This window comes from Podarcis gaigeae (assembly GCF_964106915.1).
Source record: "Podarcis gaigeae genome assembly, chromosome: Z".
In the NCBI taxonomy this organism is placed as follows: Eukaryota; Metazoa; Chordata; class Lepidosauria; order Squamata; family Lacertidae; genus Podarcis; species Podarcis gaigeae.
Genome location: NC_139691.1, coordinates 37,990,530 through 38,016,152, shown reverse-complemented (window position 1 = coordinate 38,016,152; position 25,623 = coordinate 37,990,530). Strand labels below are relative to the sequence as shown.

Sequence of the window (25,623 nt, the reverse complement as noted above, 5' to 3'; positions counted from 1 at the left end):
AGGAGGGGATATAAATTTAATAAATAAATTGAAAGCATAATACATTCCCTGTTGCTTCAGGCCATAGACCCATCTAATCCAGTATCCTGTTACCACAGAGGCCAAATAAATAGGGCGTGAGTGGTAGCCCCCCCCATCTTGGCATTCAAAGGCATACATTCAGAAGAGTCGTGGTGGGGTGTGCTGTGGGGAGGAGCTGTTTCCTATTATCTGGTATGCACCCTGGTGAGAATGGCTTTGTTCAATGGATGGCTCTGGAAGTTTTGGCTGGGATTACCAAGGATATCTGTTGACTCCAAACAAGGACTCTGAAGATGTTGTCGGTATGGTCTGAGCTGTTAGAGCAGCACAACTGGAGGGAGGCTGTGCACCATAATAAGTTTATAGGACACAGAATAAGGTAAACAGACTGGTATTCTTTTTAAAGTATTCTGGCCCATGGGGGCACATATATTCCCCCATGGTAGAACACTGGGGATCTTACTGTTTTGGGTTGTGACTTTTGCTTGTTTTTTTAGGATCTGCAGAGAACTCAGCTTGTGTCTGAGTGGGTGGAAGTGAATTAGCTGGAGCTGATCGCTTCCTGTGGCATTGAATCCAAGCACATGAGAGAATTTAATATGGATTGCTTATATACCTAAGGCAGTATTGAGTTAGGGTACTCTTGAGTTGCCTTTCATTGACTTGGCATTGTGGGTGGGTGGGGGAGCCTTGGGGATGCTCCTTAACATTCACTGTGCATGTCATGTTCACATGCCAAAGTACATGTAGCAAGGAAAGGAGAATTCTTTCCAAGTCTTTGCTGTGAGGCCATAGAATGCAGCTGCCCAGATGACATTGATTTGTCTAATCTGTTTATTTGGTTTCTGCAGATTCTCTAATTTGTTACATTCCAATAAATATAACCTGCTTGTACCATAATTGTTGTGTCTCAAGTCTTCTTTGGGGAAGTAACGACAAAGATATTCATCTAAGCAAGTCTTAGTTGCCTTCAGCATTTGTATCCTGCCGCCCACTTGCTCCTGACGTTGCTCATGCCATTTATTTTGCTTTGGCGTAATTCATCTGGGAGCTTCCAAACAATTAGTCCGGAAGCGTGTACTAAAGGGTGAAGAATTTCAGTGTTGTTGTAATGCAAGATAACTATAGATCACAAACTCTGTCATGAAATAATGCCGCCGAGAACAAAGCAAATTGAAGCTTTGTTTCCAAATGATAAGGAGGCGTGTGGAACGCTTAGCAAGGGTTCTGCATTTCTTTTGCTGTCTACCTAAATGAGGACCCCTGCTTCCATATTTTCAAAGTCATTGGTTAATTATGCTCCAGTGTCATCACATTTTGTGCATTATGGTTTGAATGTGAGCATATGTAAAACACTGCATTTGAATATGCAAAGCAGAGTATTCCAAATTAATTCAGCCTGGTCTGGCACCATATGTTATTGCAGGTAGCCACTTTTCACCACTTTTCTTTTTTTTAATGTGTTGCAGCCAAGGTGTCTAGGCTTTGGGCCTCCAGGTGTTGCCATACGTTTGCTCCCATCAGCCCATTACTAGGGGTGGTGGAATTTTTATTCCAGCAACATCTGGAAGGTCACAGGTTAGCTGCCTCTGTGTTAGCTAGTCTCTGGCAGGGATGCCCACTTAACTTTCTTGCAAGTATGGATACAGTTATTCTTATTTTACAGACAAGAAACAGAGGCAGAAAGATACTGATTGATCCAGATTAGACTTAAGGTCACATTTCCCAAATCTGAGAGAATGCAGATGGACCAGAAAGGTTCTCTGTAACTAAGATATAGTTGTGGCTGACACCATTCCATTATAATGGCTTGAGAAGTATGATACTGGGTATGTTGAATTGTTGTGTTGTGTAAGTAGATCATGGAGTCATATAAACTGGGATGTGTGACATTTATTATGCAGGGTAGATGACCTGCTTATGTAATTTATCTCCATGGGCTGAAATTAGGGGTGCTTCTGACTTTTTCATCATCTGAACTTCTGCCTGAATTTTGAAATTCTGAATTACTTGATCTACACTCATGATTTATAACATTAAGGAAGGATTAAGGAACAGTTCTAAGGGACGCAGGTGGCGCTGTGGGTTAAACCACAGAGCCTAGGACTTGCCGATCAGAAGGTCGGTGGTTTGAATCCCCACAACGGGGTGAGCTCCCATTGCTCGGTCCCTGCTCCTGCCAACCTAGCAGTTCAAAAGCACGTCAAAATGCAAGTAGATAAATAGGTACCGCTCTGGCGGTAAGGTAAATGGTGTTTCTGTGCACTGCTCTGGTTTGTCAGAAGCAGCTTAGGCATGCTGGCCACATGACCCGGAAGCTGTACGCCAGCTCCCTTGGCCAATAAAGCGAGATGAGCGCCGCAACCCCAGAGTCAGTCACGACTGGACCTAATGGTCAGGGGTCCCTTTACCTTTACCTTTTTAAGGAACTGTTATCATAACGCATTTGGCTGCATTATGTTTTGCTTGTAACATTTAAATTTGTGTTATTAAAATGTGACACCAGAGGGCACTGCAGAGCAACCAGGAACTGGCAGAAAAGGAAGCTGCATTGTTATGGAGGAAACAAGGTAAGGAACATTTGTATTTTACCATTGTGCCCTGTGACATTCTAATAACATTAAAATAGCAAATGTAGATCGATTCTTGGTTTGGGGGTTAAAATGGAACTGCTGTGGTAGATTTTTTAATACTTTTTTTAAAGAAGCAAATATCCCACATGTTGTCCGTGACATGCTTACTCTCTCAAGTGATTTGTGACCCTTCCCCATTCCCTTACCTAAGGGTTTGTGAATTAAGTCTTGAACATTAGAAGGAATATCTAAACAGTAAGAGACATTTAATAATGGAACCAATTATGTTGGGGCTGATAGGCTCATCCTCTTTGGAGGTCTGCAAGCAGGGGCTGGGCAGCCACTAGAAGAGCAAGCAAGGAGCACAGGGCAGACAAGAACAAGGTGATGCATTACTCCAACTTCCTTCTCCCAAGCACTGTGATTGTTCTGGTGAAACCATTCTGTCTGTTTAGAAGCTAGATATGTCCATCAGAAAAGAGTCACACCCCCCCGGTGTTGTCCTTATATAGTGAGCTTGGATTAGTAATGTTTCAGCTTTTGCAGACACAATGAGTGCTTCCAGACAGGCTGTGTGTGCTAATACTGCAAATGGATGGTTCAGATATTGCAAATGAGTCATTGGCAACATGTTTGTTTGTTATCTTTACTTCTCAAATTTCCCATGTAAAACATAAATATGGATTAGTGGGGGAAATACAAACTGGTATTGTGAGTCGTGCAGACACTGCATTTTTATTTATCTATTTATTTATTTATTTATTTATTTATTTATTTATTTATTTATTTATTTTGCATGTTGGGTGCTTATCCCACAATAGGGGTGCCCACTGACTGTAGGGTTGTTTCTGGGTTTTGGTTTTGGGTTTTTTGGTTTGTTTGTTTTTTTTAACTTCTGAAGAACCCCAAACCTCTAAATCTGTGTATAGCAGACTCGCTCCCATCCTTGCTTCAGGGTTTGTCCAAATCTTTTGCACACCCTTATCCAATACCTTCTACATTCAAAGCATGCCATTCAGCTTTGGTCAGTTCCCCAAACAAGAAATGTATCTGTGCAGTTGCTCCCTCCATTAAAGTTAGTGGGGACATCCACATATGCATGAGTTCTGTGCACACAAGAAATCATTGTTATCAGGCCAAAAATCTACCATCCTTCTGCAGCATTTACCTGGCATCAAACAACCCTATTTACTTGTCATTTTTGTAAGTATCAGGGTTATGTTTCCCTTAACAAAATACAAGGGGAAATGTGGTGTGGCACAGTGGTTAAGTTGTTTGGTTGAGGAACAAGTTCAAATCTCCACCCAACCACAAAGTCAGTGGTGGCTGGTGCTCATTTGGATGGAAGATAGGGAGCCCAACAGCAGGTGGAGTCAGTGCTGGTGACAAGCAGAGAGCCAACTATTTCTAGATTTGTTCCCATCCTCCTCCCTGCTGAATTATTCAAGGGCAACATTGAAATTAATGAGAAGCAAGCTGGTAGTCAGTCCCATGCCCTGGACTGGATGTAAGTAAGAAGGCAGGCAGGTTAGGGCAGACTAAACTTGATGTGGCAGTATCACATCAGCCTTAATGGGCCAGCCTACACTGCACAAAGTCTGTTGGATGTGCTTCAGGCAGCCACTGTCTCTCAGCATAAACTACCCCATAGGGTTGCTGCTGCTGTGATGAGCTCTTTGGTGAAAAGGGTGGAACAAAAATATTAATTATTAATAGTATGTAAATTGGAGGTGAACAGGTGAGGTACTACATCATGATTATTAATGGAGATTAAGTGGAGTGGGGGGTTAACCTCGTTTATCTTTGTACTGCATTGCAATGTTGTTTCTGTTGCATGGGAAACTGTGATGCACAGATGATCCAGCTAAATTAGAATTAAAATTGGATTTAAAAAAATCCACTAAAAATGTAAGGGGGTGCAAAAGGACAACACAAAGGGCAATCTTTTAAATTTTCATTTCCAATTCCAGCCATTCTGAGCCAGATGAATAGAAATCAGATAAGGTTCATTACAGCTGCAATCCATCCAGAAAAGCTGGAATGGGGGCGAAAAAGGTCCTGGTACATTAATTTTTTCACAGTTGCTCTCTAGTAAATAATGTTCTCCTTACAATTTAGACTCTCCAGGTCTAAGCTCATGGGACTTCTATGCACATTTGAAGCTAGAATTCTTAGCAATAGAAGCAAAGATTTATTTTCTTCCCCAGAATGGGTGGGGGTGTGATAAGGCGTCCCCTTCCTTTCCAAAGAATCAAAACATCCAATCCTAATTTATTTATTTTGATTTCAAATGTTGGGGTCCCGTGCTGATGCCCTCAAAATGAGGAAACAAGGACATTAGTCAAATGTAGAGTGAACCAAGTGAAGAATCAAATTTGTGATAAACTACCATGCCTTCATTTTCCCTTCATACTTGGAAGACACTAGGTTCTGAGTGAGTATGCCTCATTTAGCAACCTGCAATTCACAATTTGATGCTGACGGCACGACTTGAACAGAAAGCAAGAGCTGCATTAAGAAGATTTGAGACCTATTGTGAGCTGTGGCATGTGGTCCAGAGGCATGTGGTCCAGCAGCTCTTGCTGGATTCTACCACTCCAAAATGTGCATGTTAGGAGGAGGGTGGAGGGAGCCAACGTATTTGAAAGGTTTGTTTTATAACAGGGGAGGCAGGAACTAAACAGAAAAAACACCATAGCATGGTAATTGAAAAATTAGGTGACAATCCTTCCCTGTGCCATTCTTATTTTCAATACAATAGATTTTAAATGGAAGAAGTATGAAAACATGCAATTCTGCAGCAATGGAAATCTAAAGCAGTGGTGGGGCCACATTCCTTTCTGAGCAACCTTCTGACGGCCACATGTCAGTGGCTGGAGGAGCCAGAAACCAAATATAGGTGGGGCAATTAATAGAATTTTTTCTTATGTACAATAGGCTAGTTAATTCACATATACTCATGCCTCTCTCTCTTCTCCATCCAGGTAAGCAAGAGTTCAAGGGAGCATTTCAGCCAGGTAAGGACACTCATGGATGGTGCAAAGCAGGGCTAGGGAGGGAATGTGGTTGAGGGGGAATTATGGTCTGGGGTGAGCCTCAGGAGCGAGTTAGGGAGGACTGAAGGGCCACATTTGCCTTCCTGGGCTTTGGCTTCCCTAACTCTCTTCTAAAGCCTTACAGTCAAGCAAAAGCTGCATCACATTGTGTCATAGAGTCTGTGCTGAGCATTAAGTAGCAGAATGCAAACCAAAGTCCTTGGACAATTTTTGGAATGGATGTTGGGTGATTGTATGTCACTCTATGCATGCTCAAAGGAATTTACTATGGCTTTAAATGTTCTGGGTTTGTATCTTGACATTTAAAATTCAGTCCAGTGCTTAACCCTGGCTCACATTAGCCCTTGCTGCTGTTCCTGTACTTTGTTCTTAAGGGCTGTGTTTCCTTCAGTTCCTTCATTTGGCAAATACATTAAGCTAGAAGGTAGTCTGAATCAAGGCTCTTTCAAAGTCTTTCTTATGTCTCAGGAGGCTTCCTGCACTACCTTAGCAGCAGCTGTATCAAAACTAATCTGAGTCATTACAATTTAGGATCAGATTGGCTAGAGATAAGATAACTCTGGTTTATAATAACCTATAAAGATTTATGACGATTTATTCACCTTCCCTAGGTAACAGGCTGCTCATCCCCAGCAGACCCACAGCTCTTTTCTGTTAAAAGGTCACTGAAGAAAGAACTCTGAAATGGCAGAAAATAAAACCACTAATCGGCACATTTCTAATAAAACTATCATGCCTGCTAGAACCAGAGGGACATCAAATGCTAACAATTTCACATCCCATGTGGCACCATCTCTTGAAAGGACTAACAAGATGGGTTTTTCATGCAGTACTCCAATAAATCAAGGATCATTAATCAACCCTTCCTTTAAAAAATATAAATTATTAGAAGGGGGGAAGGAAAAGGAGCTTTCTGACAAATATCATGCATAGCCTAAATGTTGAAACTTGGGGGTTCTTTCTGTTCACCCTGAAGAGACAATTAAAACATAGACACAATGCAAAATTTGGAATTGTGCAAAGGTAGAGGAGATCTGTATGCTCTCTGTTTCTCAGCTTTGGGCTGGGCTGTCACCAATATGCTGCTCTATCTGCTGATGGATGGCCACACCGACTCAGCCCCGAACACACTGACCAGATGCTTGGAGGCTGGATGGTTTCGTGGGAGCCGATTGAAACTAAATCCTTCGAAGACAGAGGTCCTATGGCTAGGTCTGGATGGCATGGGGATGAGGGACTAACTCCCTTCTCTTGTGGGGGCCCAATTAGTGCCATTGCCTTCCGTTAAGAGTTTGGGTGTAATCCTTGACGCCTCCCTTTCCATGGAGGCGCAAGTTACAGCAACAGCCAAGGCGACATTTTTCCACCTTCGCTGCATCAAGCAGTTGGTCCCTTACCTTTCCTGCCCTGACCTGGCCACAGTGATCCATGGGACGGTCATCTCCAGGCTTGACTACTGTAATTCGCTCTACGCGGGGCTGCCCTTGAAGCTGTCCCAGAAACTCCAGCAGGTACAGAATGCTGCAGCGAGGCTCCTCACGGGGTCTCTGCCATGGGAGCATATTCACCCAGTGCTTTTCAAGCTGCACTGGCTCCCGGTGGAGTACAGGGTCAGATTTAAGGTGCTGCTTTTGACCTTTAAAGCCCTTCACGGCCTAGGACCCTCATACCTACGGGACAGCCTCTCCTGGTATGCCCCACGGAGAGCCTCAAGGTCCATAAATAACAACACTAGTGGTCCCAGGCCCTAAGGAAGTTAGATTGGCTTCAACCAGAGCCAGGGCCTTTTCAACTCTGGCTCCGACCTGGTGGAACGCTCTGCCTCATGAGACCAGGGCCCTGCAGGATCTGATTTCTTTCCACAGGGCCTGTAAGACAGAGTTGTTCCGCCTGGCCTTTGGCTTGGAGCCAATTTGATTCCCTCCCTCCCTCTCTTTCTTTTCTCTTTTCCTTCTCCTCCTGCGACAAGGCTACATTTTAATATTTTAATGTTCCAATATTTTAATGTTGTATTTTATTTTTGTTTTTAAGTTGTAATCATTCATCTTGTTTTTATTATTGCTTGTAAGCCACTCTGAGCCCGGCCTTGGCTGGGGAAGGCGGGGTATAAAATTATTATTATTATTATTATTATTATTATTATTATTATTATTATTATTATTTTATTATTAAGAGAAGGCTGTGGAGGTGCATCATGAGGGAGGTGTTGAGACTGGCTTTCAGCACTTCTATTGGGATTCAACCTTTGTCCTGGGGATTTACCACATACTTGAGAGTTGATGGCATTCTTCAGCTCATTGATAGAGGGACATCCAGCTCTCCCAAGATAACCAGAGTTGCTAACTGTTCAGTTGAAGTCCATGTTTTCCCATGAGTTCAGTTCTTGATAGCGCTGTGCCCATCACACCTCCCTACATGTGTAGCTGTCAGCAGCAAGTTGAATGCTCTGACACAGCTTTAGCCAGTAGTCATTGGCACATTGCCTGGCAATCCACTGGGCATTACTCCTTGCCTTTCTCAGTGCAGCAAGCATTTTCTCACAAGACACATGCTTATAGTTCACAAGAGCCTAACCCTTTGCAGTGATAAAAGGTTCCATGTCCTTAATGCCAGCCTCAAACCAGTTGGGGAATTGCTGTTTACTTTTGCCCAAAAGGACATAGCTATGTTGTAGGTTGCTGTTCAATGCAGTTGCTAAAGCAGTCCAATAGCACTTGTTCGACAGAATCAGAGAAGCATTTATAAAGTTCAGGTATGACTGTTCTGGCAGTGTTGATTTGAGGCCACATTTTATGCTTTGTCCTATAGGCCCTCTTTGGCTGGAGAAGGATCAGCATGGATTCTTTTGTATGGATCTCCCAAGAGAAGAAGTTCCATTACTGGGGCACAGCCACCAAAACAGGTCTCCCCCCCCCCCTTATAGGAGAGCCACAAGTCTTTCCCACAAGTGAGGAGAGCCACCACTGAAAGGTTTTCAGATTGTGACCACTGCTAAGCAGTTTCATACCCAAATTCTTCTGAATGCATTTCTAAACCTGCTATTTCTGAATTTGTAAGGGAATTAAGTTGTTTCAGTTCACATATTGCTTCAGAAAGCACAAATTAGGTAGATAGGCAAACTGAATCAAACTTCTCCCTCATCCTTATTTGTAGCAGAGCTCAAGAGGACTTCCTCAGCATGTTCTGCATTCTCATTGAATTCCTTCCTATAAAGATGAGAACCACCCAAACTGCTCATTTTTTTCTTTTTAAAGAAGATCTACTCCTGCCTTGCATTTCTGATTCATGACATCACAAATACCCAGCATAAGTCTGCTGCTGAGTGTCCCTGATTTTCATTGGCTCCCTGCCAATAACAATGTTCTTGGAGTGGGGCAGGAAAGTAACTTTTGTGAGCATTAAGAGTAAAAATTGATTAATTATTTTGTCTTGTGTAGGGTGTGTTTCTTTTTCTTTTTCTTTTAACCAATGAATTCGCTCCAAAAATTTAATGCATGGTGAAAAAATAATTTGGATTTCCTCTTTGTCAATATTTCATGAATAAAACTAATTAGGGGACAATGTGAGAATGAGTTTGAATATACAATGTCTTCAGCTAATTGGGTTTATTCATGAAATATTGAAGCGCAGAAAATTCAGCTTATTTTTCAAACCATATAAATTTTTGAAATAGTGGATTCAGTGTGTGGCTAAAACAAAGTAAGCAGAAGAATTTTTACAAGTGAAAAGTGTACAGTTCAGTTATTGGGAATGGATGATTTGCTTTAACCAACTAAACATGTTTCAGGAACAAAGGAAGCTGCTTTATACCAAATCAGACCATTGGTCCATCTAATTCAGTATTGTCTATGCTGCTTTGCAGCAGCTCTCCAAAGTTTCAGATGGAAATTTTCCAGTCTTTCCTAGAGATACTGGGGGTTGAACCGGGGCCTTTGGCAAGCAGAGTAGATGCTCTACCATGGAGCCACAACCTTTATACCTTAATGACCTGATTTGAGGTGGCAGCCCTGAAGACTAATGCAAAAGGTAACCGTGATCCCCTAGATCAGGCATAGGCAAACTCGGCCCTCCAGATGTTTTGGGACTACAACCCCCATCATCCCTGACCACTGGTCCTGTTAGCTAGGGATGATGGGAGTTGTAGTCCCAAAACATCTGGAGGGCCGAGTTTGCCTATGCCTGCCCTAGATGTTGTTCATCTACTATGCTCACTTTATGGGCTGCGAAGGAAGGAACATTCCTTCATCCAGCAAGGGTTAAAATTTAAGCAAGGATTAAAAATCCTAGAGTAGCTTAGCTACCTTCCTGATGAGGTGATAACCTAGGTAATGGGCCATTAAAGGGAGAAAGGAAGTGGATGTGTGCCAGGTGGCAAAAGGGTGGTCCCCCACTCACTCACTTGTTGGACAAAGGCTCGAGCTGAGGGTGTGGGTGGGTGGGTGGGTGGGTGTATAAGCTAGAAAATAGAAGCTTGATAAAGCAGCAGGCTAAAACCTGTGAGGGAGAGACATGCCTGATTTTTCCTGCAATCCAAGGCTGTGGCTATGTGAGATAGACCCTCTTGGGGTGTTAATGCTGTGAGCTCCTCCATCATGGGCTCAGGTTGTATATATGTAGAAATAAACCATATATAATAAAGATACCACAATCTCCACTGTCCCTCATTCCGAAAGGAGCACGAACTCTGGACAAGTGCTTTGAACCCCTTGAATCTTGCACCGCTTAGAGATTGGGGTGACGTGCAACAATATACATTTTGTGTGAAACGTTGCCTAATCATATACACACCTTTGCAATTGACCCTGTTTTAATGCATGAAATGCATACCGAAATTTGTACACATTCTGATCTAGTACAGTATATCATTTTTGTAAACTGCACCTGGCATTTCAAAATCCTATAAATTTCAAAGGATGGCTGTTTTTCAGTTCGTGTATTGGTTCTAAGAGTTCAAATTATGCAGATTTACCTTCAAGTGTGAACTAAAACAAACTTGGCCCTTATCCCTAGGAATGGATTCATTAAAGGGGCACCAACTATAGGGGTGGAAGGGGCTTCAGCCACCTCAATATTTGTGAGTAGGGGACTGAGCCCCCCCCATGCTGAGGGGGCCTCCATCCTCCACAGCCCACTGCTACCAAGCAGTGCTCATGTGGTGGGCAGGAGCAGGACACAGGGAGGGTGAAGGTCATCCTCCATGTTCCCCATCCCCCACTGCTGCTGCCAGGTGAGCACTCATGCGCCATACAGGGGCAGGACGGCAGAGGGGTTATGTGAGGCAAGTCGGTGCCCCTGGTTCATTAGATCTCACTCCTCCTACACATGCTGTTGTAAGATTTATCATGGCAGGAAAATCTGGGAAAGGAACAACCCAAGTAGAGGAAATACTCCACTGCTTTCTTCTTCGGTTCTAAGCTTCAGCTTTCATTCCAGATCTCCACTTTTCAACCAAGGTGATCCTCTCTAAGTTAGCTATTAGCTGCAGTTGATACAGAGCCATCATTATATTTGTCTCTCATTTATTTTTTCATCAACCTGGCACATAGCACTCAACCCCAAGACCGCAAATAAGGAATATCCAGCCCTCAGGCTGAATACACAGCCCTCCAGTTTTCTCTGTCCACCCTCAGGACTCTTCCCAGTCACACCCACTCTCCCCAGATCACCAGTTTTGTTCCACATCCACAATGAATGACTTTTACTGGCTGAAGTGTGTCTGATAATGTCTCTTGCCATGGATGGAATGAAACTGACTTTAAGGATTTATCCACACTTCTTCTTGTCCTGATGCTTTTCCCCAGGGTAAACCACATTTTATGGAACACGGGAGGCACTGTGGGTTAAACCACAGAGCCTAGGACTTGCCGATCAGAAGGTCGGCAGTTCGAATCCCCACGGTGGGGTGAGCTTCCGTTGCTCGGTCCCTGCTCCTGCCAAACTAGCAGTTCGAAAACATGTCAAAGTGCAAGTAGATAAATAGGTACCGCTCCAGCGGGAAGGTAAATGGCATTTCTGTGCTGCTCTGGTTCGCCAGAAGTGGCTTAGTCATGCTGGACACATGACCTGGAAGCTGTATGCCGGCTCCCTCGGCCAATAAAGCGAGATGAGCGCCGCAACCCCAGAGTTGGTTACGACTGGACCTAATGGTTTACCTTTACCTTTTAAACCACACTTTAGCACTCAGTTGGAGCAAATGGCAATTCAGGTTTTCTATGGATTGATGTTTGCTCCGATTTAGCGGGTTTTCCATGGGAAAGAAGCGGGGTAAAGGGAAAACCACTCTGAGATGTGCTTTCTAGGCATGAAGTGTGGGCAAGCCCTAAGAGCTACATCAATTGCTCTGTCCACTTTTGCTTCTGAAGCTCCCCACTACTGGTCTTCAGCAAGCTGGCAATCAGGGAATGAAGCTCTTAGGCTCAGAAAGGTTCCATAGCTGAAGACATTCAGCGACACTAAACAATACAAACAGGTTGGTGGTGAACTCCCTTCACCTTCCTTACCATCCAGTTTTGAGAATATATTCTGAACACATGTAGAGGATTGTTTTTAACCTGCTCTAGAGACAGTAGGATACTTTGCAATATTACAGATGTCTTTTATGTTTCTGAAGTGTTTGCCCCATGTTAACGTTAATCAAAATCCATGATGTTTATTTTTACACAGTATCTCTCCAAGGTGTTTCATTTGATGTGGCCTTTCCAATCAAAAAGAAGAAGAAGAAAAGAACAAAGTAATCAGCTGAAAGCCTTTTAAAAGGGGGCAGGGGGGCGGGGGTGGAATGCCAGTAATGTAAGCCAGAAATATGATTGTAACATCCTTAAGTATAATCACAACTGACTATCATTTACTGGTTCACATTGAAAACGTTTATCATAAACTTTCTCTCAAATGAAACTTTGCAGCCGAATAGAACTTCCTGTCAAAGGGGCAGAGAAATAGCACCCTTGTTTTGAACAGGTCTTGTTCATCAGAAATGATTTTTTTCCATTTCATTTGTTTAAAAATATATTTTATTTGCCTTCCTTTTCCTTGCAAAATGGATGGACGTCTCTTGATTAAAACATCATTATAAATTAGAAAGTAGCCCATCATGTGGAAAATTGAGATTCTCTGGTTTAAGCAAACTGCCTCAAGCAATAGACTTACCCAAACTAAATGACAACTCTTCTTCCCACTTTTGGAGGAAAGGTGATTTGCACTTTTAAAAAGGTAGCATTAACATTAGCATTCTAAAGTAGCATCATGTGAGCTGATTGGGACTATTAAATTTATTAACTTTCCCTCTGCTATAAGCATTCTGCAAGATGTAAGATGTTCATCAGGAATTTGGGGACTAATTAATACACTTCTAATGTAAGCTATAATTTTATGAGGTACAAGTTCAGTGGTACAAGACAAGTTCAACCCCCACCTGCCAAAACAAACAAACACTTGAGTTGGTGAATTCAAACTGTGTTAAATTAGGGACATAAGCAAATAATAATAATAATAATAATAATATCATCTTTATTGTCATTGCCCCCTCTCGGGGAGAACAAAATTACTTGACTGCTCCATAATGAGGAGCAACCAGCTGCTGCATTTACACGCGCCGCCATATAGGATGCTGCCTTATGCCTTATGCATAAGCAAACCATTGGTCCATCTAGCTTAGTATTCCATTGTTTCAGACAGGGAGTCGTTCCTTCTCCTGAACTTCTACTTCTATTACTTTAAATCAGAAGAGGGCACTGTTTGACCAGTGATCTGTTTGACTAGTGATCTAGTTATCCCATGTTTGTAGCTTCTCTAAGTTAACTCCACCCCTAAAAACTTAGACTTTTTTTTGCTGTTTTCTCTAGACAATATGGCTGCTATTTCTCTCCTATCTTCACTCACATGTAAATAGTTCCTGCATGAATAAATCCTTTGAACTCCAGAAATTGTAAGTAATTCAATTTAAATCACTTAAGTTGCTAACAATATTTATTTTTTAAACAGCTCTGGGAATTGTAGTTTGGGGACAGGAATCTTCTAACAACTCTTGGCACCCTTAAACTGCAGCTTCCAGCATACTTTGGGAGAAGCCATGACTGTTTAAAGTAATATCGTAGTACTGTAAATATATGGTGTGAATGTGGCCTAAGTCTTTGTTTTTCAGCTTGTTAATTTTTGTCCTTCTTTTGTACTTGTAATGCCTTTCTGGGACATGGTAGTTCTGGCCTACATTTATCAAGCTGAGTAAAGCATGCTGCTGGAGAGAAGGAACGTTGCAGGTCTTCAGGGTCAAGTCCCATCTATCTCCTGAACAGAGCTCCAGAGGCACTATCGCAGCCATGCCTTGAATTGAATGTAGTACCCATCTAGCCCAGCCCATTCTTCAGCATACAGTAAGTTCCAGTGCATGAAGCTTTGAATCAAATGCAGAAATCTGCCTTATACCTGATCCAACTGGCCTACTGCTGCTTGTTATGACTGGCAGAAGCTTTCCACAGTCCCAGAAAGAAAAAAACATCATTGCAATCACCTTCTGCTTCAGGGTTGGGGCCAGATTTTTTTTATCTCCCCTCATCTCTGCAAGGCATCTTTGGCAGATGGCCAGGACCACCTACCTGTCAATCTTGTGACATCATAAATATACAATGTAATTGCTGGCTTTGCTCAGCACTGCATACTGATTGCAGGGCACTTGAGAGGTGCTGCTCACAGGGTTTGCAAACCCTCTGTTTGGTGCTTAGGAAGTTTCTAAACCACATGACAGTCAGCTGGATCTTGGGTGCTTGAGAAGCACTGCGTAAGGAGCTTTATGCTGGTGGTGCTTGCAAAGCCCCTTTCAGTTGAGCTCTGCACATCTGATGTCAAATATGATGTCAGGTGCAGAGCATGGAGGTATGGCAGGCCAAGCAGAATTCCTGCTCAGAGATTGAGCCTGGGAACTTCTGCATGGAAATCATGCACTCTATCCATTGAACTATGGTCCTTCTCCATGCTAGAACCTTAGGCCAGGGATCCAACACTGTACCTATTTTTAAGAACCCACTAGGCTTTGTACCCGGACCTGCCAAAATCAATGACCTACACCTTCTGGTTCCACCCCCTTTCCTTGAATCCTAGGGTTTCACTTTAGACCCTATCCAAGTACCAACATAAATAAACAAAACAAAATACCATAAAGTGTGTTATTAGCGCAACTTCATTGGCAAGGACCAACATTCCCCCGTGGTATAACAATCTGCAACTCTTAAAACCATAATTGGTGTATTTTTTGTTTGTTTATTGTTTGGTTCAAAACTTTCTGCATCTAACTATGTCAAGTTTTTACAAGACCAAAAGGAGGAAAACTATGGTGAAGGTTGAAATAAGAGTGTTTTAGCATCATGTACTTTTCTTATATACCTTCTATGATCTTTAATGTTAGCATAATAGATAACAGTGGGTATACTGCAGATATCTATGGCTTTTTTCTTTTGGGCCTTAAGTGCATGTCTTGTTATGAGACCTTGAAGGGACATCCATCAATGGCTGACCTCAATCTTTCTGCAGTGTATTCTATTATATTTGCCAATCAGTGAAGGAAGTTTGCCAGCGTTGAGCCTTTCACCTCTATCAATTGAAGAATAAGTCATTTTATGATCAAAGGCATCCTTAGGTCAGGCCCTCTAATCTCACTTTCTTATCTTGAAGGGGGAAAAAAGGATAACAGAGTCTTCACATTTTACTCCCTAATGAGCAAATCTACACCCAACTTCCCAGACTGACTTAATCTGATCTGAAGTTTGAAAGATCTGTTCTATTCTGACTGGAAATTAATGGTATTAACATACTGGTGTTCCTGTTACCCAGTGGGAACTCTAAGTGCCCAGGATTTTTTGTTTTGGTTTTTTTTAAAAAGGAGAACAAGACTCAAACAGGAAACACACCAGCCCTTTTCAAACATTCAGAACATCTGTAATGGACATGTATGGGGAAGGTGGCATGTGAGTGTAAATTTCTCTTATTCAACACAATAAATCAATCTCAATCAATCTCAAACTTTTATTGGCATGCAGACAAAATACTGAAAGATTCAGTACAATAAAATTGCTCAGCAGAATCTGCATCTAACAATTAAAATACTGTTGTATAGCATTCACTAATCTTCACTGCATGTGGCACAAACCAGGTTACTATCTCCATCTTATGTCAATTCTGAGTAAACGTTTGTGACTGCCACTCCCTGCTAACAACCAATTGTTTAGTGAATTTCGTTTCATTGTGTGCCAGTGTTCTACTGATGGAAGGTCTCAAAAGTACTTAGGATGTTCATATACATTCTATGACATTCCAAACCAGGTAATGCATAGATAATGCTCCCAAGAAAAAGTTGATGGCTTCTTAATGGATGCTCTATTTCAGGTCTCAGAGCATGGTTAAAATGGGCATTTATACAACTGCTTTGAAGCCTATGGAAGAAAAGTTTTGTCTAAATAAAAATAAATGTATGATATCCACCTGTTGGCTACACACTTTCATTTCAACTTGATCTGTTTTTGACTGTGTCTTAATGACAGAGACTAAATTTGGGAGTGCTACTTAATAATTAGAAGTAATGAGTGAAAAGTTCTATCACAATCAAAATGGCAGATGATTTAACAAACAGCAGTGAGTAAAGTACCCTATGAGTCCAAAGCGATGCTTGAAGAACCTCTTCTTTTTGAGCAGACATCAGTGATTGAGAACTATAATTAAAGTTGCCTTAATAAATTGTAGGAGTTGCTAAGATACCAGCAGGTAGCTCTTGGCTAGCCACAAATACCTGAACACAATCTTTAAATATATTTGTCTTGTGTGTGTCAGTAATTGTAACCCTTTGCAGACAGAATACCGCTACCAATGACAGTCAAGGGTGTTTGATTAGGAATTTGCATTCTTATAGCACCCGATAATTAGCTATTTTTTTATTTCCTTCCACTCTTTTTTTTTTTTTTGCCTTTCTGAATAATAAAATGCAACCAAATTGTAAGAACAAAGTTTTCATCAAGAACATACCTTGTAGCAAAACAGGCAGTCAAGAAGACCCCATGGCATGTTGATTATCTTTTGAGTGCTAAGGATAGCAGTGGCATTCACAGCTTGATTCTTTACTTTGCCTGGCTCCACTCAGCAATTAAGTGTTATGCTTTCAAACTATCTTGGTTTAGAGTGAGGAGGAGGAGGAATGAAGATGAAGCAAAACAGTTCATTTATAAATAGCTGAATATAAGCTCAGTGTTTCAAGTGTTGACAGAGATGAGTATCATACAGGGATGGAGGAGAAGTTAGTACAGTCTACACTTGCAAATGGATTGGCCTAGTTTAAACCTCCTACAGTAACTCACAGGTTTGTTGTTGTTCTTTAGTTGTTTAGTCGTGTCCAACTCTTCGTGGCCACATGGACCAGAGCACACCAGGCACTCCTGTCTTCCACTGCCTCCCGCAGTTTGGTCAAACTCATGCTGGTAGCTTTGAGAACACTGTCCAACCATCTCATCCTCTGTCGTCCCCTTCTCCTTGTACCCTCCATCTTTCCCAACCTCAGGGTCTTTTCCAAGGAGTCTTCTCTTCTCATGAGGTGGCCAAAGTATTGGAGCCTCAGCTTCAGGATCTGTCCTTCCAGTGAGCACTCAGGGCTGATTTCCCTAAGAATGGATAGGTTTGATCTTCTTGCAGTCCATGGGACTCTCAAGAGTCTCCTCACAGGTTACCAAAAGAAATTCTGACTTGGACTTCTACAAGTTTTGTGATGCAAGTCTCGGCTCAAATGCGGACCTTTTTTTTAAAAAAAGGTGCATTTTGGAATGAAATGCATTTAGAAATGTGTACATTGAGATAAGATATGTATTTAAATAGGTATTTTGTAAGAAAATAGATATTAGAATATGAACTTTCATATGGATTTTGTGTTTTTAAAAAGCCATCACATAATGCAGAAATGGGAAGAAGGAACACATTCACAATTAACTTGGAACAGAAACATATGATTCTGCCCAACCTTATAATATATTTTGTTAGTTTCTATATATGATGCATCCATACATTAATGTCGGAGGTATCCCAGACCTTGTGATTTCTCTAGCATACAGAATCCAGAGATTTTCATACGGGGAAAATGTTAGGCAAACATCTCCCCAATTAGAAATGGCACAGTAAAGACATTGTGTGAGGGCTTCAGAAAATGTATTGTGAAATGTGGCTGTAATTTGCCTGGCAAGTTAATCTTCGTATGTAAGAAACTTTCCTCTCCTCCACAGAGATAGAAAAAGTCAAGAGTACAGAGGAGCATAGCTGTCAACCGTCCCTTATTTGGCGGGAAACTCCCTTATCCCAGCGCCATGTCCCGCTGCTGTCCCTTATGGATGATGTCCCTTAAATTTCCCGGGTTTCATGCTCGCCCGGCTCAGGAGGGAAGCAGCGGCTCAGGGTCCTCCATCGTGAGAGAGAGCATGCGCATGAGCTGCCACGTCTCCATCTCTCCTTTTTCCCCCTCAGGGGCGCGTTGTGAGGAGACGGGTGGTGGCGAGGAGGCGGCCTGAGGGAGGAGGAAGAGGAGGAGATGGGGAGGGATGCAGAAGGGTGGCACTTCAGGGCCGCGGCGGCACCACAACTGCCTCATGCTGGGCTCACGGGCGGCATGGGCGAGAGTCTCTCTCCTTCCCTCCCTATCGGGCGGAGAAGGGCCGATGGCTGCTTAGCATACCCTCCAACCAGTACAGCATCTTAATGTAGTGATTTCCCCCTCTGCATCCCTTTCATAACTCTATTTTTATAAATCATTTGTCCATCCATAGTTCAAATTTTTACTACAAGTTTTCTGTCAATCCTACCAATGTATGTAAGTCTTGACAATAGCTTTTCAAATAAATTATAAACTTTCCCCATTCTTTATTAAAGAGGTTCTCTTCCTGGTTTCTAATTCTGCCTGTGAGCTTTGCCATCTGGATGTCGTTCATCAGTTTTGTCTGCCACTCTTCTTTGGTCGGAGTTGTAGACCCTTAGGATCATCTAGTCCAACCCCCTGCAAAACACTGTCAAGTCACAGCAAAAGCAGCATGGCTTCATCAGTGCCGGATTTCTGTATAAGCTAAGCAAAATCCCTTATTTTGGCTGCTGATCCCTTATTTTCGAGGCTGCTGGTCCCTTATTTTCAAATCTGTAAGTTGACAGCTATTGAGAGGGGGAATCTCAGGCCCAGGCAGGGCCAGCCCAATACATTTTGGCACCTGAGGATAACCACGAAATAGTGCCTCCCTGCTTGCTAAGGGAGAAGGGGTACGTGAATATCTACGTCAGGAGCAAGGGGAATCACTGTGAATCCTGCCACTTGAGACGGTCGCCTCACCTTGTCTTATGATTGGGCTGGCCCGGGGCCCAGGAGCCAATTGTTGCCCCCCCAAGCCTCTCTACCTGGCCCTTGGAAGCAACTCACTGCTCCAATTCACACCCCTCACTGTCCTTGCTTCACACACCCCAAACATATCTGTCTGGCTAAAATGTGTCCTTGAATTGTTTCTCGTCTGAATGGAGGTGGGAGAGTAGTGCCTGATCATGCATGAAGAAATTAGCCTACTGTCTGAAGAGAGAGTTCATATTCATTGCTTCACCCAGTTTGCCTTTAGTCCAACCCTTCACTGCCATGCGACCCGCAGAACGTTGTTTAGAAGAGAATGTTGTCCTTGGGCTAATAAAGCACCTTCATGCCTGGGTGAGGATGACACCCAGTTTGGACTTGCACTGTAGAAAAGCTGCCATGCATTTCTTTGCTGAATTTGGGTTGCTAGTGGTAACCTTTAAGACTTTACAGGACTTGGAACTAGGGTTTCTGTGCCTGAAAGAATGTCTCTTCCCATATGAACCTACTAGGATCTTAATTTAATGCATTAAGAAGCTCATCAGAATGACTCTCCATCAGAAGTGCAGAGGGTAGTGATTGGAAAGAGAACTTTTTCAATTGTGGTTCCATGCTTTCTAGGCATGGGTCTCAATGGTTTTGCCTTTGCCCCACTACTTTTCTGCAGAAAACACACTCTTTAGCACTAAATTGGAACCAATGGAACGCTGTGGAAAACCCAGTTGTCATTTGTTCTGATTCCACACTAAAGATCCACTTTCCCTTGGGGCAAATGGAGGTGTGTATGAGCCATGAGTGGAAAACCTGTTCAGTTCATAGACCTTAAGTCCCAATATGAAGCAAGATGATGTTTGTTTCTTGATGTTTTTTGTCTGTATTGAACCCCTTCTTTTCTACACACACACACACACAGGACTTGGAGTTGTTAGAAAACTTTATTGTTACTTCTGCAGTATATTCTGAAATGATGTTGTCATAACACTTTCCATTTAGAGAAGATAATCATTCTTTAGATACACTCTCTTATTTTTACACCAAGCTTGTCTTTTTTTATTTTAAGCTAACACCAAAGATCAAAGTCTAATTCAATTAATACTAATCTCTAAAGCTATTAGATCTCAGCTTTAAAAAAAAGTTTCAACATTTTGCTAGGCTTTTAATCCTTTAGACAACGGCTTAGGCAGTCACATAGTATCCCTAAAGATAATAAGCACATTATAAATGCTGATAAAATGTTATCAGGCATGAATCGTGTATGAAGATTGGTTCACATCTTGGTAGGGAATAAACAGTGGAACCTGAATATGATGTAGGTATAAGCTGGAAAGAGATAATTGCAATGTTCATAGCTCATTGGACAGATGCAACACTTTTCAAAGTGTGTGTGTGTGTGTGTGTGTGTGTGTATGCCCTCCATCCAAATTCCTGCTTTAAAGAAAGCAGGAATAGTTACATGGATTCAATCAATGAAACGGAAGGACAGTGTCCTAAAGTATCCACTGGATTTCATACTTCTGATGTTCTGAGGCAATGCAGATGCTTTTATATATATATATATCTCAATATCAGGGTTTTGTTTCATTAGATAGAAGATTAACTAGCAATCAGGACAAAATGGACTCTTTTTTCCTCCCTTCTGGGGTGACAAATGGGAGCATCACCCACTACACTATCTTGCCATGTGGGTACAGCCTCTCACTAGGATGCAAGCATGACTTCTGGAGTTGCAGGGATTGGCAACAAGTCTGGCTGAATCCTCAGGATTGCAGGCAGAGAGGTGAGTGGCAGTGGTGACATTCAGGCATCACCACAAAGTCCTTGGGCCTACTTTGCTTAATTATTGTCAACAATATTAATCTCTTGATATTTACCAGAACAACTCTTCAAATGCACTTGATACATGAATGGACCAGCAAAGTTACCATCAAAATGTTGCCTAAAGTATCCCTACAGAATGTTATAACCAGTAAATAATTTGTGAAGATTTGCAGTGAACTGACATGCAGTGAAAGGTTGCATTACAGGTGAAAAAGGTTGCATTACAGAGAAGTGCATCCCAAGTTGTTTAGAGCCTTATGTATTGAAAATGGAATATGTAATTGTGCCCACATAATTACAGGGAACCATTAAAGATTGTACAAGCAGTGCGACACATGTAACATTTTGGCATGATAAGTGCCATTTATATCCCCACCGTGCCACTGGTCTGTAAAAACCATCCTTAATGGTTCCCATGAATGATGAAGCTGATGCATTTTCACTCTTCAGCTGTTCTCTTCAAGGGTCTTAATCTTCCGGTACAAGAATAATCCCATTAAGAAAGCATCCGCCCATGGACAGGGCTATGGAGGCCAAATGTGCCACAGATGGATGCATGTTTCAAAGTCAAACAAAGTCATTTTATACTTTGCTACTAGATTCTGGGTCACAGTGGGTTGGATCAAAAGTTGTTGTTATTGTTGTCTATTATATTTCTGTGCCTCCCTTCACCCAAGGATCACAAGGCAGTTTACAATATAAAAACACAAAAAATACCATAGTAAACAAGGAACCCCCCCCCCCAATAACACACACAGTTTAAAAGGCTGTGGGTTGTTTAATTAGTCAAAGGCTTGGAGGAAGAGGAATGTTTTTGCTTCGTGCCTAAAGATATGTAACAAAGGCATAAGGCAAGCCTCCCTGGGGAGAGTATTCCACAAGTGGAGAGCCAATACAGAAAAGGCCTGTTCCGGTGTTGCCAGCCTCCAGACATCTCATAGAAGAGGGCCTCAGATAATGATCACAGGGTCTGGGTCTGTTCATATGGGGAGAGGTGGTCCTTCAGATACATGGTCCTGGGTCATTCCAGGCTTTATAGGTCAAAACCAGCACTTTGAATTGGACCCAGAATCTAATAGGCAGCCAGTGCACTCAGGTCAGGATTGACTTTACATGCTCAAACCATCTTATCCTAGTGAGCATCCTGGCTGCTGAATTCAGCATCAGCTGAAGTTTCCAAACCATCTATGTATAATGTATTGCAATAATGCAACACAAAGGTCACCAGAGCATAAACAACATAAATTAAGCTATCCCTGTCCAGATAAGAATGCAACTGGGCTACAACCTGAAACTGATGGAAGCACACCACACCACTGAGGTCCTCTCAGCCTCAAAGGATCCAGGAGTACCCCTAAGCTTCATGCCCACTCCTTCAGAGGGAATATAACCCCAATGAGAGCAGGCAACCTCCAATCAAGCAAGGGAACTGCCCACTAACAGTGCCTCAGTCTTATCTGGATTGAGATTAATTTGATAGCTCTCATCCAGTCCATTATCAAGGCTAGAAAATGGTCCAGCACATCCACTGCCACAGCTGCAGATGTAAAGGAGAAGCAGAGTTGTGTGTCATCAGCATATTGCTGCCAATGTACTCTAAAACTCCAGATGACCAAAGTTAGCCTTTTCCATTTGGAGAACAGCTTTCACTCACAGATACTGGTCTGCGTAATGCAAGTTGGCTTATGAACACTACTTCCTTTAATTGAAAACTCTGGTGATGGGTGCCCACAGCACTGGAACCAAAATAGGACCTAAGAAACAAGAGGGAGAAATCAGCAAGCTTGAGGGAACACTTGCAGTTTTCAGGAATATTTTAAAAGCTGAAAAATCCCCACTTACAAAGGTCATGAGGACTGAGCATGCTTGGCAGCTGCAGTCTTTTGAAAGTCATTTGGGGTGGTGGTGGTAGAAAATTTAAGGGGTATGCAGAACAGCCTTCTTGAATGCCTTACAACTCATTGTATCATATAGCAGGCATGGATGGTTGGCCAGAGAGGATCACTCTTGCTGGAAGGTGAGGATAAAAGCTACAATTTGTTGACAGTTCCGCTTGTGTTTCCTTAGAACTGTTTACAGTCATTGAAGGGATCTTGTGTAGTTCTTTTATCCTAGAACAAAGGAACGATCTCAGTTTCTCATTTAAATTTAGTCATCCATATTCTAATAGCAATCAGCATTTTGGTATGAATTTCTCCACTTCCCTAGACAGACTCCTTATCTCATGTAACTGATGCCTACTCAGGTCTTGTTTAGGAAGGAGAACAAATTGATGCCTGGTTCAGGTGTTCAGGGGTGTAAATGCCACACTGTTGTTCACATAAGGAAAGCAAGACTAAATCTAAAGATGCTATATTTTCATCCACTTGTCTAGGAAGTTACAGAACAAAATATATAGCCAAGCATATGAGGTGGACAGCCTGAGCTGCTGCCAGCCCAAGCTGGGGAAAGGGGCACATGAATCCAGGTGCATGGGGCCACAGCCACCAAGCGCAAGCATCTCTTTCCATGGTTGAGGCTGGCAGTGGCCACAGCATGCAGAATGCCCACGGGCCTCTTTCCCCAGCTTGGGCTGGCAGCAGCTGCAGCATGCAGAGCAGCCCAAGCCCAAGTCGCTGCCAGTCCAAGTGGAGGCAGTATCCCAGTTCCTACCTTATCTTCACTGTGAGGGCCTCACTGTACTCCAGTGTTTCTGCTTTGGGGGCACAATGCCCTCCTGGGCATGCATGTACCCCCCTACCCCCCCAAACCCAGACATCACCTCCAAAAGAGGACATGTCTGAATTTTCCCGGACGTACGGCAACCCTACATAATGATAACTAAGTAACTTTGACATTCTTATTGCAAACCTTTCCTCTTAAACGGATTCCTGTAGTTACTCCTAAGCCACCTTTAAGCCCCTGCCTAGCAGAAGGGTGGGATTCATTCTCTCTCTCTCTCTCTCTCTTTTAAAAAAATTAAAAATAAATGCAAGATAAATGGCAACAACATAATGAGCAATTATAAGTGATTCCACCACACAAATACCTAATATACAATCATGCAAGGTCGTGCAATTTCTTTATTTAGTTTCTCCAAAGTATCCAGCTTGCAAGACTTTCAGGCCCCACAATGATGAACTTGCTATGTATCTTTTCCTCCCCCTTTCTCCTTTCTCCAACAATCAATACCTAGTGGACAGTTTCCCTTGTTTCGTTGTGAAGATGTAGCTGTTCTTTTTTGTTGCTTGCAGAGAAATAGATGCTTCCTTGAAGGCAGAGAAATATAAAAAAGAAAACTTTGGCATTGATATTGCATTTGTTCACAACTGAAGGCAGGAGACTCTGGCATACACTTGTGTTTCTTGCAAAAGAATCTATGAGCTATAAATCTTGTGTGAAGATTGGGGCCCTGGAGAAGAGAGAGTTCATGATGTCCTATTGGTCTTCCTCCATAGCCACTCTGAAAGCAAATGTTCCATCCCTCGATGTTAAGGCTGGGCCGAAGTCACCACCACTCCATTTCCTGAAAACCTTCTCTCTCTTTTCAAGTTAAAAAGCAAGAAAAATATAAAACTGTTGGCCACCTTGTAAGCAGCAAATCCTTCCTGAAATTTTCAGACATTTCCCTCTCTTCCCCCCTTGTTTTGTAGAAAAGTTAATTCCCCTGCAAACATCCACCCCAAAGGTCTGATAGCACAGGTGAACAGGCTAAAGCTCCATTGATTAGCTGTCATTGTGCATGGTAAATAAGTCTGCATTTTTCATCAGTAGGGTGCTATTCTATGTGGTATGATCCCTTGGAGCTGCACACAATTGCTTCTCATTTTATGTTCAAATATGGATAGCGTTTTCCTGATGTTGGTCGGAAACTCCTTTCTTATAACTTGAAGCCAGAGCAGGAGAAAAACAAGGCTACTCCATTTTCCATGTGATGTCCCTTTAGATATTTGAAGATAGTTATCATATCTCCTCTCAGCCTCCTCTTTCCCATGCCAAACATGCCAAGCTCCCTCAACTGTTCCTTGTAAGACTTGGTTTCCATACCCTTGATCACCCTGCACTGTACATGTTCCAGCTAGTAAGAGCTTTTAGACAGTGGAATGGACTCTCTTGGGAGGTGGTGGACTCTCCTTCATTGGAGCTTTTAAGCAGAGGTTGGATGGCCATCTGTCATGGATGATCTCAATGAGATTCCTGCATTGCAGGGGTTCGGGCTAGATGACCCTCAGGATCCCTTCCAACTCTACAATTCTACGATTCTATGAGTCTAAATGTATGGTGTGAGTATCTTAATATGACTCACAGGGTCCCCAATCTCATCCCCTGAATAAGCATAATCCGAGCCCGGGGTTATGACACTCAGCAATACATTTTCTTGGTTTCCCTTGAAATCAGTCATATGAACCTCTCTCTGGGCTCTCATAAAGTAATATTCAAGCCAGTGAAATGCTAATGGAGGCTGGCCTATCTGGGCAGTGCCCCACCATCCTAATTCTACCCCTACCTGTTTTTCTTCCTACTCAAAATCACTCAAGGGAAGGAAGCACCAGCTTCAGTTTTGCCTTTGCACAACTCAACAGGGAGCAGAATAGAGACAAAGCTAGAATTAGCTGGCTCTGCTTGTCATTGGTTCCCCTTATTGTTGCTCTTCCTTCCTTCTGCCTCACCAGTCCCAATGGGCACAAGGCAGCACCATTAAATGTTCTGTTCAGAGTTTTCTAACTCTTCTTAATTTACTGGTCTACCAAATAGAACCACATAATTTGACCAAATTGTGTTATTTTCCTGTAAGATTTCTTTCTTTTCTTTTTTTTTTTGGAAGAAGGGG

General features: G+C 42.5%; 1 long non-coding RNA gene across 2 annotated transcripts in view; it reads left to right on the top strand.

The window, feature by feature from the left end:
• LOC310837033 overlaps nt 1-24,680 on the top strand; it is an 81,232-nt gene extending 56,552 nt beyond the window's left edge. Inside the window, exons 4-11 of one of the 2 annotated variants that reach the window (XR_014560354.1) lie at nt 2,528-2,591; nt 5,015-5,242; nt 5,579-5,611; nt 8,459-8,597; nt 12,314-12,380; nt 13,492-13,574; nt 20,581-20,772; nt 24,047-24,680. This is a non-coding gene — a long non-coding RNA (uncharacterized lncRNA). Of the gene's footprint in view, nt 1-2,527; nt 2,592-5,014; nt 5,243-5,578; nt 5,612-8,458; nt 8,598-12,313; nt 12,381-13,491; nt 13,575-20,580; nt 21,004-24,046 lie in introns of those variants that run through there. The other variant, XR_014560355.1, reaches the window with a different exon arrangement.
• The last annotated feature ends 943 nt before the right edge of the window (nt 24,681-25,623 follow it).